Genomic DNA, 19,160 nt, shown 5'->3' on the forward strand with positions numbered 1-19,160 from the left:
TAGAAAGTTCACAAATCTGATCCAGCCTGGGAAGTAAGATCCAAGTGCAGTTACAGAAGTGCACATAGCACAGAATTAATATAAGAAAGATTATGTATACTGAATTATCACCTGAAGGCCGTAGTCTGGGCTGGGATCCAATTGTGCAGAGAGCTGCTCAGAAAGGGTCCTTTATCCCTGGACTAACAAGCACAGCAAAAGCCACCCATGACTGGATTCTCACTTCCCCAGGCTCACAGATGCACATTTGCTACCTGCAACCTGTTCAGAAGGTAGCACTCCTGTTTGTACTCATGGCAATTACCATCCCATTGCAACTGCTCTATGCAATTTTAGCTGCTTATATAGAGCACTACTTGGATCCTATGGCAGTTACTGTCCTTATCTCCTCCATGCCCTTTTATGCCTGAAAACCTTTGGAATGATCCATCTCTTTAAGCTAAATTGAAACAAATGGATCTCTGATAAGAAGTTTATTTAAAAGCAAGACAGCTTCTGTTTACAGGGCACCCTTCAGACAGGTCAACAGAAGTCCCTCAAGCTAGAAGACTTGAACTGATTCCAAGAGCCATCTGCACCAAGACCTTCTGCTGTTTCACTGCCTGCTCACGACAATGCTAATTATATCTCCCCATTAGTTACTCTGACAGCATAAATATTCCTGCCGGGTCAGACTATTGCTATAGTTGCAGCTAAAACCAAAAAATAGGGGGGAAATAAAAATGAACAAGAGGCAGGAAGAAGAATTAAAGTCTTCCCCAGACTAAGCAGCTGCAAGAAGGACTGAGTTTTACTCCACAGCAGAAGATACATATTGCACTGACATGCAGCATTCATCAGAAACCTGAGTGCTGTTAAAGTAGTGCTAACAGCACCTAAGGCCTTGCATCATGGCATCATCTAACATTTAGAAAACGGGTGCTTCAGTTTTTTTCTTGGTTCCTACCAACCTGAGCTATTTCAAACACGATCAGCAAGAAGGAGTACAACACCAAGCAGAGGAATGCTCTCCAAGGCAGGCTTGGTACCTGCCTAGTCAGTGGTACCAAGGGCATATTTAGATACACTTTTTTTCCCTCCCCTCTTTAATATACTAAAGCTGACCCAAAACCCACTGAAGTCAACTGGAATCCGTTTATTGATGTCACTAGGCTTGCATATGTCTTTAAGAGGCAGAAATACCACCCAGTTTGAGATGCACGGCCCAACTTCAAGTTTTTCTTGTGCCAAGGATATTTAGAGTTATTTATAGAAGCCCTCTAGGTTAAAACAAGTCATGCTGGCCAAATTTTGCTCTGTTTTATCAATGTGACCCTCTGAAGTGAATAGCATCACTCTGCATTTGCTCCAATGCAACCGAGAGCACAATCTGGCTCGTAATCAAGAAGCTGTTTACCTCTGATTAAATTCTGTCTTCTAATATGTATATCTTACTCCTCATTGAACTCAAAGTGAGAATATATCCAAGAGCATGTAAGGTGAAATTTCCCCTTCTTTGGAAGGCTAACCAGCACTATATACCACTTATGATCCATTTACAGTCTATATTATGAGCTCAAATGGTGCAGCAGCCTTGTGTTAGCACAAGGATAGATTTCACCCCAGAGAATTCCAAATAAGGTTATTTTTTTTCCTGAAGTAATAAAGAGTAGATACAGCTACTGAGCTTTGGTACATTATGATTTCTCAGGGAGTAACTCATGTGCTAAGGCAGTCTATGTCCCTGAGTGTGCATTTTTCTGCTTCTGCTGTGGTCAAGCCTTTGTTTGGCATGAAAGTTTTGTCTGGCAATGCTGGTCTGCAAATATATATTTGTTTTCCTCTTTTAATCTTAAGATGCAGAAAGGACTTTTACTAGGACTTGAGTAGATGGAATAAGAAAGGGTCAAACAGGGAGACCAGAGCTACCCACTGAATTCAATGAAGTAACATCAGGGCTGAATACAGCACTATGTTTAACAGCTCTGAGTAGGAGGATTCACATAATTGCTATGAGATGCCAAATGCATTCAAATCTCAGGATAAAGGGTACTGTTATCAAAAGACAGATGGACACTAGCGGAGAGGAATAAATATAAGTATAGCAAAAACTGCCCTAGACCAACACACATGCAGTTATAGTTGATTGAAATAAGATGAAGATCTGGCTTATAGTAGGGACATGGCATCAGAAGCCTGATTTCACCAAAGCCAGGCAGCCTGAAGTCTGCCTTGCATGTCAAATCTGTATTCCCCCTGAAATGGAGTAATGAAGTCCCTGCCAGCCCCTGAAATGCCATACTCCCCCAGCCTCCAAAGACCTCAGCAGAGGACCTGCATAGTAGGGCTGTGCAAAGCTTCGGGTGCAGATTCAATTTGGAGGAGATTCAGCCAGATTCAATGGCCTCCAAATCCAGATTGAATCTGAGGACCAATAAAGAGGTCTGAATCAATTCAAAGCTCTCCAAATCTTCAAAAAAGATTCAGAGAGCTTTGATGATTCGGACAGTCCCCGGTGGCTGCAGCAGGGAGCTGAAGCCAAACTCAGAGCTGGTAAGTAGGGGGTGAGGGAGAGGGGCTGGAGGAGTGGGGAGGGAACCATGGGGGGACCCCTGCCAGGCCCCATCCCCTGCTTGCTCCCCCAACCCCCCTATGGCTGCTCTGGCCCTTTAAGGAAAAAAAAAACCCGAAAAAAGCCCCAGGACTCACCAGCTCCTGCAGTGGCCGCAGGGCTTTTGGAAGGTCATGGAAGAGCCCCCCATGTGGCACGGGCTGGTGGGAGACAGCGGGGATCGCCCCCTCCCAGGCAAGAACCAGTGAATCTGAGGTTTGGGGGGTTTTTTCCTTAAAGAGCCAGAGCTGGGGGGGGCGGGGCAGCCATGAGGGGTCTGGGATGGGGGGGTGTCAGAGGGCTCGTGCAGAGCCTCCCATGCAGTATAGGGCAGTGGGGGGCAGCAGGAATTGCCCCCCAGCCCAGCAGCACCCGGTGAGTTGTCTTTTTTTTCCAAAGTGCTGGGAACTGGGGCAGGCGGGGCAGCCAATTCTGGGCTGGGAGCGTGGGCAGGGGATGGGCCTGGGTTGATTCAAATCACCAAATTGAATCACTGTCCCCTGAATCAGCCCAATCCAAATCTGAAGCAAATACTAGCCGCTTTGTACAGGCCTACTGCATAGCTTGTACTCCTAACTAAATGTGTGATAGCTGAAATCAATGAAGAGACTTCATAGATTTCATAGCCATCAGGGCTGGAAGGGACCTCAGAAGATCATTGAGTCCAGCCCCCCACCTGAAGGGCAGGAAGTCAGCTGGGGTCATAGGATCCCAGCAAGATAAGCATCCAATTTACTCTTGAAGGTGTTCAATGTTGGTGCTTGAACCACCTCCAATGGCAGGCTGTTCCAGACTTTGGGGGCTTGGACAGTAAAGAAATTTTTCCTTATGCCCAGCCTGAAACGGTCTTGCAGGAGTTTGTGACCGTTCGACCTCGTCATCCCTTGGGGCGCTCTGGTGAACAAACGTTCCCCCAGATCCTGGTGGTCACCCCAATAAACTTATAGGTGGCCATCAGATCACCCCTGAGCCTGCGTTTTTCCAGGCTGAAGAGTCCCATGGCTCTCAGCCTTTCATCATAAGGTCTGTTTTCCTGACCTCTGATCATGCGCATGGCTCTTCTCTGCACTCTCTCAAGCTTGTCCACATCCTTTTTGAATTGTGGGGCCCAAAACTTGACGCAGTACTCCAGCTGCGGCCTCACCAAGGCCGAGTACAAGGGGAGAATGACGTCTCAGGATCTGCTTGAGAAGCATCTATGGATGCAAGCCAGCGTTTTGGTCGCTTTAGTGGCCACAGCATTGCACTGAAGACTCATGTTCATCTTGTGGTCAAGTGATGACCCCCAAGTCTCTTTCTTCCATGGTGCTAGCCAGCATAGCACTGCCGAGTCTATAAGGATGCTGCAGGTTTTTCCCCTCAAGGTGGAGAACCTTGCATTTTTCAGTGTTAAACACCATCGGGTTCTTGTCCGCCCATTTGATGAGCCTGTCCAGGTCAGCCTAGATAACCCACCTGCCTTCAGGTGTGGATGCTTTGCCCCAAAGTTTGGTGTCATCAGTGAACTTGGCCAGTCCACTCTGACTCCAATGTCCACATTGTTAATGAAGATGTTGAACAATATGGGTCCCACTGGTCACAGGGCACCATGATGAGTGACTTCCATCAACCACCACCTTCTGGGTATGGTCACAGAGCCAATTTCCCAGCCAGAGGATCATGGTGGACCCAGGGCCACAACTGGCCAGTTTTGCCAAGAGGTGATCATGGGATACCAGATCAAAGGCTTTTTTGAAGTCAAGATATATGGCATCAATCTCTTCTCCCTTGTCCAGGTGATAGGTCACCTGGTTGTAGAAGGAAACGAGATTGGTCAAGCAAAACCTACCCACAACAAACCCATGCTGGCTATCCCTCAGGACGTTGGCATCAGCCAGTCCATTAAGGATGGCCTCTTTAATAAACTTTTCTAAGATCTTCCCTAGGATAGAAGTCAGGCTGATGGGCCTATTGTTAGTTGGATCCACTTTCCTCCCTTTCTTGAAGATAGGCACCACATTGGCCTTCTTCCAGTCTTTGGGCACTCCACCAGAGTGCCAGGAGCTCTCGAAGATCCGTGCCGGGGCTGGGCTATGATGCTTGCTGCTTGAGTACCCTGGGGTGCAGATTGTCAGGGCCGGCTGACTTGAAGGTGTCCAGCCTCTCAAGCTGTTCCTTCACAAGGTCAGCAATGATGGAGGGCAGGGGAATCTCCCTCACCCAGACCTCCCTGGCCCATACTGGGCATGGGCGTCCTATTGCTTGAAGCTTGCTGAAGTTCAGTTGCAGCCTTGGCTTTCCCTGTTTGCTCCCTGCAGGATCGGACCAGTGCAGAATATTTCTCCTTGGAGGTGAATCCCATCTTCCATCCTTTGTAGGCCTTTCTTTTTAACCTCAGGAGGTCTGCTAGATCCCTGGAGAGCCAGGGGGGCTGCTGTGCCCTCTTGCTGCCTTTCCTCCGAGATGGAAAAGAATTAGCTTGTGCATTGAGGATCGTTCCCTTGAGAAGCAACCACTCTTCCTGAGCTCCCCTCTCCCTGGGGTCATCGTCCCTTAGGGCCTTACTGACCGTCCTCCTGAGCTTGTCAAAGTCGGCTTTCCTGAAGTCAAGGACTTCCATGTTGCTGACTGACTTGCCAGCTTTTCAGTGGGTGGTGAAGGTGATCAGCTTGTGGCAAAAAGCCACCTTGGTTTCTCCCCAAAATCTCTGCTCTGTGACAATGTGATTAGATGGGCCAGCACAGAGGATTCACACCTCAGCCTGTCTCTTTAGGTAACCTGAGCTGGCTGCATTCCTGAGGGAGGGGGGAAACCTGCTCCCTTTGCCTATGTGACTAGTACCTGGGTGAGGGGCATCTACCTGGTGAGCTGGAATCTGCCTGGTAACAGGTGATGTATTTCAAATTGGTTGCCTGACAGCCAACTGGGGCTGACTTCTACTGGACCAGGTGAATGAGGTCACAGGGGCTATATAGGAGGGTGGGGGAAAGAGGCGCTCTCTCTTCGGCCATGAGGTGAAGCAGCAGCAAAGCAGGGGAGACAGAGAAGCCTTACCATCTGGACCTAGCTCTCTCTCTCACCCCAAGACTCCAGAGGGGAAACTCAACCAGCCTCCAGAAGATGCTTGTGAGTAAGCTACTCAGTCTGATTAGATATTTAGCGGGAAGTAACACAGATGCGTGATCAAAAGGCTACCTCAGCCACACTGTTTGCTCTTTAGGATTTCTAAGATATTGCTCAATCCTGTACCCTAGTTTACCCTACCCCTTGTAATCAATTTTTGACTGCTGTGAGAGACTTATTGAGGGGTGGGTCTAAATTATGCCTAAGAGACCCCTTAGGTCTGTGGACTAAGGGAGACTTTACTTCTTGCCCCCGGACTTGGGGAAGTGCCTCAAGTGCCTGTACCGGGTCGAGTACCTGTCGGACTATTAGGCCTGTGTTTCCCTGAGGACACAGGGCTGAGACAGTCCCTTCTCAGGGTGGTGGCGGTGACGTTACCCCCAGACTAGCGAGTGTGCTCCGGGAGAGGGGTCAGCCGAGCATAAGGCGCCCCTAGGGAGGCATTCAGAGCCTGGAAGGTGGTTGGGCGCAGGGAGGTGGGCGGCTCAACGCAGGAGCACCCCCTACTGGCCTGCCACACAGCTCGTGGTCACTGTCACCCAGCTTCCCATTGATCACTAGGTCGCCGATTAGGTCATCCTCTGTAGCCAGTACCAGGTTGAGCAACGCTTTGCCTCTCGTTGGCCCATAGACTTCTTGAGTCAGGTAGAGGTCATCCACACACAAGAGGAAGCTTTGTGACTGCTCGGATTTTGCTGAGTGATCCTCCCAGGAGATGTCCAGGTAATTGAAGTCACCCATGACAACCATGGTCCTGGAGCATGCAGCCTCAGCCAGGTCCCGGGCGAGCTCCTGGTTAAGCTCTTGACTTTGGGTGGGAGATCTGTAGTAGACTCCCACCATTGAGTCCCCTGTGCTGTGTTCCCCACAGATTTTTAACTCAGAGGGTCTCCAGTCATCCACCCTGGTCACCAACATCAGCTTGCAGGGACGCATAGCTTTCCTTAACATGGAGAGCTACAACCTTGCCCTTTTTATCTACTCGATTCCTCCTGTACAGGGTATAGCCATCTATACCCACGGTCCAGCCATGGGTGGAGTCCCGTTATCTCTATGATGTTGTAATTATTTGTGTTAAGCAGGAGGATGAGTTCCTCCTGCTTATTCCCCAGGATCCTGGCATTTATGTACAGGCAGGCAAGTGTCCCCTTGGGGGCTCTTGCCTTGCCCACAGATGCATCCTTGCCTCTGTTCCATCACCAACCAAGATGTGTGAGCACAATTCACCTGTTGGCCATTCTGCCTTGCACTGGGTTCATTTGCTTTACATAGGTTTAGTTATGGGGCTACCCACTACAAGCAAAGAAAACCATGTTCTACTCTTCCCCCTTCCCGCTCTGCTTGCTCTGCACAGAGCACTGCCCACAGGATGGCAGTACTGCTCTCTCGCCAGATTAAAGAGCTCTCATACCGTGCCTCCTACTTTGTTGGAGAACACTCCAGACCCCGTGAAAAAAACAAAATCAACAGCAATGCTCTTAGTGAGTTCAATAGGGTCCAGATCTCGTCCTCTGAATCTATTTTGTTTTATACTCTTCGTAACACTGTGAGAACCTCTAACCTTCAATCTTGTGCTGGTTTCAGAGTTCAGGTGACAGACCCTCTAAACCAAGCCAGTAGTCGGTCTAAAACCTGCCCAGTTCTGGAAGTTTTGTGACTTCAACAAGGTTAAGACCTTGCAAGATCTGGATGTGAGTCTAGTTTATCCTGCTAATGAGAAGCGGCAGTGAAAAGAAACAATTTTTCTTTATCTGACCAGCACTGGAGAAGCTAAATTAGAAATTGCTACTCAAAGCATTCCAATAAAAGAGCCCTCTCATCAAAACTGAAAGGCAACCTGTTAAAAGACCTCAATTATACTGACAGTGTTGCCAAAAGTCACCTCGTTAATCCATGGAACTCCCCGCCACAAGATGTGCCTAGAGCTCAAGAGCACACCCAAAGGGATCACCTAATCCTATGGTGAGTCATCAGGCTATGGCTTTCCACAGCCATGACAAGAGTGGTGCCTTGTTCTCTCTGGTTCTCTACCTGTGGCACACTGAAGGTGGGGTCTTTATAGGGTGCTCTGAGGTTGGGGGTGCAACAGGGGGGTGGGCAAGGAGGTCAGAGTACATGCTCTTGAGGACACGTTTAGTTACCTGGGAATTTAATTACACCTTCAAGAGCAAATTGGATGCTTATCTTGCTGAGATCCTATGCCCCAGGTGACTTCCTGCCCCTGGGACAGGGGGCTGGACTCGATGATCTTCCAAGGTCCCTTCCAGCCCTAATGTCTATGAAATCTATGAATGTAAAGAACTGGACTCAATAGCCCAGAAGGCCCCTCTAGTCTTCTGTTCTCATCCTGGAAGGGATTGAGCACACTAGGAATCAAAGTAAACCATAAGCACCAGATTTACAGCAGAAGTTTAAGCAAGAAGCCTAGGAAACTTTAGAAGATTTGTAGAGGTCTGGGAGCACCTGGCACCTATCTGTGAGGGCCTGGGGGGCAAAAACTTCCTTTCATGCACAGGTTATTCAATACAAATGATCTACTCTGGAGTTTTGTGAACCTTCCTGGCAAGCATCTAAGTGCTGGCTACTAGCAAATACTGGCCCAGATGGATCACTGGACTTGCTCATCCTAGTTAAAGACAGAAATACAGGCAGTGATTCCACTCCACTGCTTATTGCTGTCATCGTGACCTGACCAGATAAGAAGTCAATCCATGTTTGCTGGAGCCCTTGACAGCACAGGCTGGAGCTGGTCTTTGTCAATTATAACACACAGCGCTGCTGTTTCAAGCTCCTGTGGGAAAGTAAAGAGGTTGGTCTCTCATGGGTATGAACAGTCAGCACAGACACTTTTGTCAGCACTGGGATTTTCTTCCTCCTCCCCTCTGTTGAGGAGCCCTGGTTACCTCCAGCGATCCCAGTTAACATCTTAATAATGCCATTCCTCTTATGTTTCTACACCTGGGATCAAGTCTTTCTCTCCACCTGCTCTGTGCAAAACCCATGAGCAGAGACTGATTATTATCAGCTTAAAAATAATACTGCTTTGTAAAAGCATAATCCTTTCACCTCTGGAGACAGGAGCCCAAATCCTATTTGAGTGACAAACGATAATGAGTTTTGGTGTCTCCTCAGGCAGTTGTCTTACTGACAAGTCACTAAGCCGTTCCACATACCTGACAGCCTCTACAGAGTTGAGAGCACAACTGAAATAGCAGGGGCTGATGCTGTGTGAGACTCCCAGCCTTTAGGGGACCAGTGGGTTTCATCCTATAGTGTGTTAAGCTCCCTTAGTGCTCATCAATCTCTCTGAGTGCATGACACATTTCAGCTCCCATTGGGGAGGTAAATACAATCTGTTCTTCCCCCTCTCACTTGTCAGCACTCCCTAGTTCACAAAGGAAGCAATAGGGCTTCAATCTTGCCAGTGTTTACATGCATAAAGATTCATAGATACTAGGGTTGGAAGGGACCTCAACAGATCATTGAGTCCAACCCCCTGCCTAGGCAGGAAAGAGCGACCCCAGCCAGATGCCTGTCCAGCCTTCCCTTGAAGACCCCCAAGGTAGGGGAGAGCACCATCTCCCTTGCAAGCCCATTCCAAGATTTGGTCACCCTCACCATGAAGAAGTTTCCCCTGATATCTAGCCTAAATCTGCTCTCTGTCAGTTTGTGACCATTGCTCCTTGTTACCCCAAGAGGCGCCCTGATGAAGAGAGTGTCTCCAATCCCTTGCTGCATCCCTGTAATGAATTTGTAGGTGGCCACAAGATCACCTCTCAGTCTTCTCTTGCAGAGGCTGAAGAGGTCCAGGTCCCTCAGTGTCTCCTCATAGGGCTTGGCCTGTAAACCCTTAAGCATATGAGTGCCCCCCGTCCCCCCGACCCTCTCAAGGTTATCCACATCCTTCTTGAAGTACGGTGCCCAAAACTGAACACTGTACTCCAGCCGCGGTCTGACCAATGCCACATAGAGCGGGAGTATCACCTCCTTGGATCTATTTCTGAGTCATCTGCTGATGCATGATACAGTGCGGTTAGCTTTGCTGGTATCTATTGCCACAGCGATGTAGGCTGTAGCTGTGTTGGTCTAAGAACACAGGCAGACAAGGTTCTTTGGGTGAATCTGATCTCTTTTATTAGACCAACTCAAATAGTTGGAAATTTTTTTCTTAGCAAGCTTTCAGGTTTAAAAACCCCTTGTCAGGCTGAGGAAGCATCTGCAGTTGCCGTGTGCTCTTCCTGGATGCAAAGAAACCGCTATTGCCACTTCATTCAATTGCAGTAAGACTCCTCCTGTGAGCCAAGTTAAGCAAGTTAATCTTCACAGGAAAAGGGACTAAATTAGGATTCAATGCACTTTCCCCTCCCCCATCCTCCCCAAAGCTATTATTGGCCAAAACACATAAACAGCAAGTAAATATTTCATATTTGCATAATTAATAAAGGTGGCTCTCATAGGCTTTAAGCAGAAGAGATTTTGGTCATTTGTTTCAATAAATATCTAGGCAAATGAAAGGACTTGCTGTGTTACTGCACCTGGAGGGCAATAAAAATGTGTTAATTAGTACCCAGAAATACAGGCACATGATAATAACTCTATTATGAATTGTTCTGTGCCTGCCTACTGCTGCAGAGCTGGAAGCAAGCGCTCGTCATACACGTTCTCTGTACCACTGCAGCATTTCTGGGTCTATATTAAGGGTGAGGATGAATCCAGGTCAAGCATTGCATGGTCTTGTGGTTAATTATGAAATATAAAAAGAGAATACAGCTCATTTGCCCTGAGAACTCCAGCCATGTATGCACAACATCTGGTTCAGATATAAACAGACAAGGGGTCACTACCACTTTTCAGTACTAACTATGCACCTGATCCTAAATCATGGGCAGGGAGGGTTGGAGGGGAACTCAGGAGGTCGTCTAGTCCAACCCCCTGCTCAGAGCAAGACCATCCCCACCTATATCATCCCATCCAAGGCTGTGTCTACCTGGGTCTTAAAAACCTCAAAGGACAGATGCTAGCACCTCCCTTGTAACCTCTTCCAGTGCTTTACTATTCATCAAAGTAATTCATTCAAGTCAGTGGGAGTTCATTGTTTTTGATGGACTTTGAACTGAGCCCTATACATTTGAGGAAGTAAATGGTAGCGACTGCAGGGAGAAGTACATCATTCTGCCTCAAAGCCCTAAAATTTCAGTAGTCTCCCTATGGCCCTGATCAACAGCCCACTGAATTCAATGGAAGAGAGTCATTTTTACAGCACTAGGTTTTGGATGAGGCCCTATGGCAGCAGGGAATCCAGTCAATCTGTCACGACCCTCCATCAGAGACTGCAATCCCTATTCATGACCATGGGAAGCATTTCCCCTCACTCCTAGAGCCATCAGCCTCTACATGACAGCATTACCAGCTTAATAGCTACACTTCACCATCCTCCCTTTCTAGAATCTAGGTGGCAATCAGACAAGACCAACAGGAGAGGTTTACACCTGCAGTCACTGAACTCGACCCTCTGCAAGTCCCTGGCAGGAACAATGAGGAGACACAGGTCCAACAGGTAAGGCTGGGTGTTGCAGCTGTTAGGACCAGGCTCCCAATCAGTCTATGACTCACTGTTTGCAAGTCCTCAGTCAGATTCATGGCTCAGATGAGACATTACAGGATTGTCAAGGCAAGGTCCACAATTTCCCTTGGTAGCCTGTTACAATGCTTGACCACCCTCATAGTCGGATGAATTCCTTAGGTCTGAAACATTTCAAACATATTAAAATTCCTCCTCCCTAGAGCATCTGAGGAAGAAGAAACCCCTAGAAGTTGTCTGGGCCCTTGGCTGGTAGAGTCTAAGCTGAGACTAAAAGGAGTCGTGGTCCTTCGAGCAACATTGTCCATTTGGGGAAAGCCACCAAGAGAGCAGCAGTCCCAGAGTTCAGCACCGCAAAACAGCTCCTGCCTCCTCTCACTTCCCAGAGGGGTGAAACCCTGCCCAGACCCCAGCTCCATTATCCTCCCAACTCTGCATCCCTGGGACTGCCCCCACTTTGCCAAGAAGAGTTGGTCAGATGCAGGCTTTAAAAACTGAATTTTGGAGTGAGAGGAAATAGAAGGGAAAAATATCTACCAAAAAAAAAAAAATCAAACTATCTGAAGAGGTGGCTTATTGGGAAACCAGGAGATGTGATGGGGGGGAAATTTTCCTATCACAGACTTTGTAATAGTGTTTTGATGCTGAGAAGTGCTTCAGCCCTCCTGCCCAGCTGGAACAGCCTGGCTCGGACCAGAGGGGGGAAGCTGGGCACTGGGCAGTAGGGCTGTGCAAACAGCACCGTTTCGCTTGGACTTCAGTTTTGACATTTCAGCGGAACAGTGTTTCGTTTCAAGTTTAGCTGCATTTCAAAAGCACTGTTCCACTTTGTTTTGTTGAAACAGTTTCGCTGTTTCCACGCTGCTACAAGTTTCAGCCATAGGCTATAATGGAGAAGCACAAAACTGGAGGAGGAGCAGCCTCCTGTGATCACAGACAGGTTGTGGGGCCTGCACCCCTGAATGAGTCTGCCAGAGACCTCCCGGGAGTGCGGGCGGGAGGCTGCTGCTCCAGCGCTGGGAGCTGAGCCCAGCGGAGGGAGGTGGAGTGCACCCCTGGCACTGCGCTCCACTTCCCCCCACTGGGCTCACTTCCACGGGGGTGGGAGCTGCTGGGCACTGAGCCTGGTGGAGGGAGGTGGAGCACAGCCCTGGCTCTGTGTGCCACCTCTGTCCTCTAGTGGCCAAAGAGCATCAACTGTGTCATGCGTCCTCCAAAATGTCATCTCTGTCTTCTTTGCCAGGCAGTGAAAGGCGCTATATGAGATGCACACACTTACTGACCAGCCCACTCCAAAACTTGCCATCTAAATGATGGTTTGAGACATAAGTGTATAATATATGCAGCAGAATCATGCAGAGGAGTGCATCTACTGAACCCCATGGGTTTTGTCCTGAACAATTAATTGGAGTAACCAATATGCCCACAATCCTGACAAGGTTTCCATTTGAATCAAACTTCTGCTCTGAACTAACGGGAGACACATTTGCCTTAATGGGGCTTAACAAGGGACTAAGATACCTGGATAACCTGTGAATTTGGTTTTTCATGTGCATCAGCCCATCAGGGCAGCACATCTAGGGCAGACAGTGTTGTGATATAGGCCCACCCAGGAGCCCAAGTAGGGTCATGTAGAGAGATAGTTATGGGTGGGAGGGGAAGTAAGTGACCATCTCATCTCTCCCCTGAGCAGCCAGATAACCTACTCTATGCCCATCTGCCCTCTAAGTAACCAAAGCCCCATCCTCCACCCACTCCACACCCCTACCATCCTCTTCACATAGCAGTTAGGAAGGGGTCATGGTGCTGGAAAGACAGGTGAGCCCTATTCCCCTTCCTTTTCTTCCAGCTGATGAAGTCACCTGGACCTTTCAATACCTTTCCTTTTCCATCCGTACCACCCAGTGAAGCTTAGTGTAAGCTGCAAGTACCCTAAATTACTGCACGCATCTAGGTTGATGGATGAACCTCTGGACAGCTGTCTACTGGGAAGGTCAATAGCCAACCCCATGGACACAGGTAGTAATACCATTCAATTCATAGCTGCATGCTGAGAAATGTCTCCTGGGTCTTATTGTAGGCCAGCATGGTAGCACCATAGGCACTTGAGGTTACCTGAAACTTCCCCAGTCCAAGCACTTGTTGTGATAACAAGAATCTCAGCATTCATGAGATAACCAGATTTGCAGGTGAAAGGAGATGAATCCAGCTGCTGAAAGTGGATGTGGCTGAGGTAGCATCACTTCAACACTCACCACAAACCATAGTTCCCTTTTTCAGAGAGGGGGAGAGGAATTTCAGTAAAATATAAAGAAGTTTATTCACAAAGTATGTTACTTCACCTAGGTCTATCTAGCGCATCTCAGCCTGGCATATAGAGACAACAGAACTGCAGTGTCAGGTGCACAAGTCCTGAGTCATTTCTCTGTCCCGGTGAGAGTAAGAAAACCACTGAACCTAGGGGGATCTGAACAGGGATAAAGACTAGGCCTAGGCCTATGTGAAGCGGCTAGTATTTACTTTGGATTCGGCTGATTCGGGGGACAGCAATTTGATTCAGTGATTTGGATCATTGTCCCGATTCGATTCAGTCGAATCTGATTCAGAGATTTGGCTCTGCCAAATCTCCTTATCGGCCAGGCCGGGCCCACCCCCGCCCCTCTCCCAGCCAGGCAATGGCTGCCCCCCACTGACCCAGCTCCTGGCACTTAGGAAAAAAAAGCCCCGACTCAGCGGGTGCTGCTGGGCAGGGGGTGATCCCCTCACTCCCCCAGCCCCACCATGGGTGCCCCTGCTCGGGCCAGCTCCAGCTCTTTAAGAAAAAAACCCCTGAAAAACCCCTGGACTCACCATTCCTGCCAATGTGGGGCGATCCCCACTATGCCCCATTGCCCTGCGCCATGTGGGGGACTCTGCATGAGCCCCTGAAGCCCTGAGGCTACCGCAGGAGCGGTGCGCACTGGGGCTTCTTTTTAAAGTACCGAGCTGGGGGGGAGCGTGGAGTCATGGGGGGGCTGGGAGACTGGGGGGGGGCTAACAGGGGTCCCCCCATGGTCCCCTCCCCCACCCCTAGTACTTACCAGCTCGGAGTCAGTCGCAGCTCCCTGCTGCAGCCACTGGGGACTGCCCGAATCATCAAAGCTCTCCGAATCTTTGCTGAAGATTTGGAGAGCTCAGAGTTGATTCAGACCTTTTTATTGATCCCCTGATTTGATTTGGATCCAGAGATTTGGCCACCGAATCGGGTCCCAATCTCCTCCGAATCAAATCACCATCCGAAGCTTTGCACAGCTGTAATAAAGACTCCAGGCCAGAGGGATCCCTAGTGCAATTCAGCTGATTTGCACAAGGGAAGAATTGGTCATCTGAGGTTTGTATTTCTATCCCCAGTGCAAGCAGGGCTGTGAAGAGGCAGTGCTGCCCGAATGAACAAGGGCTCAGTAGCTGAAAAGACACAATGCTTAGAAAGCATATGGACTTTCTGGCTCCTGGTGTAGTGCATGGATTGGACTCCAAAATCGACTGAGGACAGCTCAAAACACAATGCTGTTCTTCTGCTGCCTGCTCCAGTTCCTTGGAGCGTCTATGCTTATATCTAGCCAGGACTTGATTCATGGTCCAAACCATACAGCCATGGAAGAGATGGATGCTTTTGGACTCCCCTGGGGTCATAAGTCACGGCAGAATTCACCTTGCGCTTTCTAGACAGTAAGGCCAAGTCTTGCTTGCTTCCACCGAGCGGCACACTTGGCTGCACACACCCAGCCCAAATACAAGGCGGTGGAGCTGCCTGTGGGGACCACTTCCCACTACTCTCAAGCAGGCTGGAGGTACAGAGCTCAGGAACAGCAGCGGGGTGAGCCCCAGGGCAGCTTCAGGGCAGAGTAGGGGTACATGGATAAAGTCTTCAGTCTGGGCAGCTGTCTCAGGAGTCAGGACCAGCCCCTCAGGCAGCAGCAGAGGTAGGTGCAGCTCTGTTGCCTTCAGTGGGAAGCCAGTTCATGCCAGCTGAGAAGCCAACCCTGACCCTTCCTTTAACTGACAGAGCAGCTGCTGGCCAACTCCTTCCTGAGCAACACATCACAACAGAGAAGTGAAAGTCTTAGCACAGACTGTGAGCCCTGCCATCAGCCAGGGGGTGGGGAGTTTCCACTACCACTTGGTCCTGGTATAGAAACCCTTCCCCTTTCCTCTGCTGCTTTGTTTTCTCCTGGGTCTCTGCATGCCCTCGTGCAGTGGAGCCAGCCATTGGACTCCCATGTTGCAGCTTCTAGGCTCACAGACTCTAGACCTCTCACTGCTTCTCCTTCAAGTAATGGTTACCAAGCCCTTGGGTGCAGAGAGAGGCCTGCTGTCCCTGTTGCCAGCTCGGCACACGCTAGAAGCATCCAGTGCTACTAGATCCCATGCCAGAGGTACAAGCGACTCTGGGGCCTTTCGCAGAATGAAGTGTGCAGCCCCTTGCTAAGGAGGTGTTCAGTTCTGCAGTTCAGAGAAAGAAGGGCTCCAGTGCCCTGCATAGTGGGCTTGCACTTTAAAACCAAGGTTACCGCTAAACGGAAAAAACACAGTCACTGCCGGCGTTGCCTTTCACTGCACCTCCCCTCTGGCAGAAAGAGAGATTCAGAAATATCCAACTCTTCTTAGCATGTTTAAGACCTTTCCCTAATGTAACACCCTTCACATTACTCCGAAGTCCTGCTCTTGCTGTTCTTCCGAGCTAGATCTCTACTGGAAAGCATTATCAAGGGGGGGGAGAGCTTTCCCTGATGGAAGGGAAGGGCTGCAGGCAAAGTATTAACCCCACACCTGGCATGAGCTCTAAGAGAACACCTGAGTATTCATGTGGGGTTGAAAGTTTTCAAGTGCACTGTGCAGAAATGCAATATTTTCCCTCTAAGAAGTTTAGTGACTCTTTATAGGCAACTTCCCTGTCTTACCCTTAAAGGGAATCACCTTAGCCCACCGGAGAATTAGTGAGTGCACACAAATACATAGGGACTTGCCCCACCTATTTAGGTTTCACGGTTACTGGAACCTGTTTTTGTGGTTTTCTCACCTTAGTAGCATTGTGCATGAAAAAGATAGATAGTACGGCAGGACAGTTATTTTGGATAATGTGATTTATACAGTGTCATTTCACTAATGCAGTTCCTGTGCTGTGGGTACAGAGGCGGAGGAGATGGACTCAGGCAGTGTTATTTACATACGCGCGCACACGTTTCACGCACAAGCACCTGTGAATAAAATTCTGCAGCTTTAACACAGGAGAGAACTAATGCTGGAAGAAATAGCTCAGCCATTTCTTCCTCGGAGGAACTGGTAAAAATGGAATTTCCTTTCAAACTGTTCTCTCCTCCCCCATAAACTAAAGACAAAGCAACTTCTAGGTTTCAGTGGTTAAAAATGTGAGAGCAGAGTTTGCTTGGTCAGGAGCCCAGAATTCAAAACCGTTTTTGATTCTGTGTCGATAACACCTCCAGTAACTGGGGACACATGTCTGATTTTAACCAAAAGGATTTCCAGCGAAGAACCACTTCACAGCAAACAAAGGGTTTGAAGACAGACTCCTGGCCTGCTCTGCATCACCTGCCACGCTTATGTAAACAGATGAACAAGATTCCTGGCTTACCATTCCCATTTCATCCATTACACTTCCTCCTCTAACGTCACTTCTCAATTTATTGCCAAGACCACAAGTATTTTTTATTTAGACTTCCACTTTACATTTAGTTCACATTAGAATTTAATCTTCAAACACACACTGAACCTCACTGGCCACACAATTAGATCCACGTAGCTATAATTTGCCTTCCTTTTCCTCCCATGACATCTAGTCTGTCGCTCTCTCACTTGTCAGTGGGCGCATCTACACATGCACACTTACTGCACACTAATTTAGGTTTCAGAAACCAACAATTACTGCACAATACAGGCATGCAGCTACATTTGTGTACCCCTACTGTGCAGTAACTATGGTGGCGTATACCGATTTGGGCATACATTTGCTGCCTGCATGATACAGGTTTACACCCAAGTAGTTACTGCACAGTAATGTATGTGTAGAGGCATTACTGTGCAGTAACATTGTGTATGTGGACTGACTTCAGACTACTTTACTCCTAGGTCAGTCCACACACAGTAAATGCGTGTATAAACAGGCCCAGTCTGTCCATTTGTCTGTCATTTTTACATGCGAGTTCATCCCTACTGCATCTGCTGACAAAGTCCTGATCCATGAAAATCATGAGATCCCTACCAGAAAGGACTGTTTCTCTGCCTCCTCTTCCTTCTCAAAATGCTTAAAGGGGAGTTTTTAAGTTTTTATATTACTGATTTCTTCTTTCCTAACAGACTGTAACCTCTTTTGGGAAGACAGTGTTCAGTGGTGTACAACATTGGGCAGCTCTGCAGGGCAGTACAAATAGTAGTTACACATGTGCATGCTTTACATAATATCAAATACTTGGTGAAGACATAGGGCGCGTCCAGATGACCACGCACGTATCTCTTGTCCAGTCTCAAACCCCCTTGAAGTGGGGCAAGAGGGACATGTGGGAATGAAATATGTTCCCCGCACTGCAAGTTTCCAGTTCGTCATGTGCTGCGCTGGGTCCTGCCACTGTGGCATGGCCTGGCTGGGTGGCAGAGAGGCCCCAGGACCCGGCTGGGACCAGCACATGGTGCCTACATACTGCGCCGGGTCCTGCCACCATGACCTGACCCAGACGAGCAGCAGAGAGGCCCCAGGGCTGGCAGGAACCAGCTGGGCCTAGCGCACAGTCCCTGCATGCCACGTCGGATCCTGCAGCCGTGGCTCAGAGTGCTCCACTCCTGCTGCTGCTGCTAAAGGTAAGTTATGGCCCTGGGTGGGGGGCTGTGGCCCTCCAGGATGCCTGGGACCCTGGGCGGGGGTGGGAGTGGGGGTGGGGGAGAGCTGTGGTCCTCCAGGGTGCCTGGGACTCTGGACAGAGGGGCTGGGACCCTGTGGGGGACAAGGGCTGTGGCCTTCCAGGGGGGAGATGCGGCCCTGTGGTGGGGGGGCATGCCATGTGCTGTGTAGGGCGGCTGCACCTTGTGCGGTTCAGGGGACCCACCCCTCCTCTTGCAGCCGCCCACAAGGTCCCACACCCACAGTTCCTCAAGTAATTGCCCCACACCTACTCACACACCAATCCACATGCCTCCACACACACCCACCCACCTTCCCCCACACCCCTTCCCGCAAACACCACATCCCCCATCACACACCCATCATGTGCGAAGAAAACCAAAAGTACACACCAACACATAGATATTTAGAATGTATTTTATCATGATGATAGAGACACTGGCAGCTCTCCACATTGCTTTAACATTATAAATATACCAGTAAAGCACTGCCCAACTGATTGCTGTCTCTCTCTAGGGGTGTGCGTCTGTGCGTGTATAGAGTGGTCTTTTGTTTTAATTGTGGAAAAACATGGATTTGGGGGTATTTTTAAAAATGGATTTGGGATGCTGCAGCAGTCCAGTTGGCACAAGGGGTAGTGTCCCCAGGTACCAAGTGGCCAGGCCCCAGAACCTGTTGAGAGCAAACAGCCCTGAGCTTCTTGCCAGGGCAGCTTTTTGTACAGATGAGGCCAGGACAGGGCAGCTTTTTATACTGCTGGGGACAGCACAGGTGCTGGCCCTGGGCTCTGGCTCCTCCTGGCTGGAGGTCCAGGAGGAGCCAGGCAGGGTTACTTTGTCCCAAGTGACACAATTTGCTCCACAACAAAGTGTGCGTCCAAGCACGTGCGCCAAAGCAAAAAGCCCTGGCTCAAATTTGTACCGCTTTTATTTGAGCTGCTGCAAGCACACGTGTTTGCATGTGTGGGCGTGCCCATACACTGTAATGAGAGCGAA

This window comes from Crocodylus siamensis, chromosome 8 (assembly GCF_052110815.1).
Source record: "Crocodylus siamensis isolate JL-2025a chromosome 8, ASM5211081v1, whole genome shotgun sequence".
NCBI classification, from domain to species: domain Eukaryota; kingdom Metazoa; phylum Chordata; order Crocodylia; family Crocodylidae; genus Crocodylus; species Crocodylus siamensis.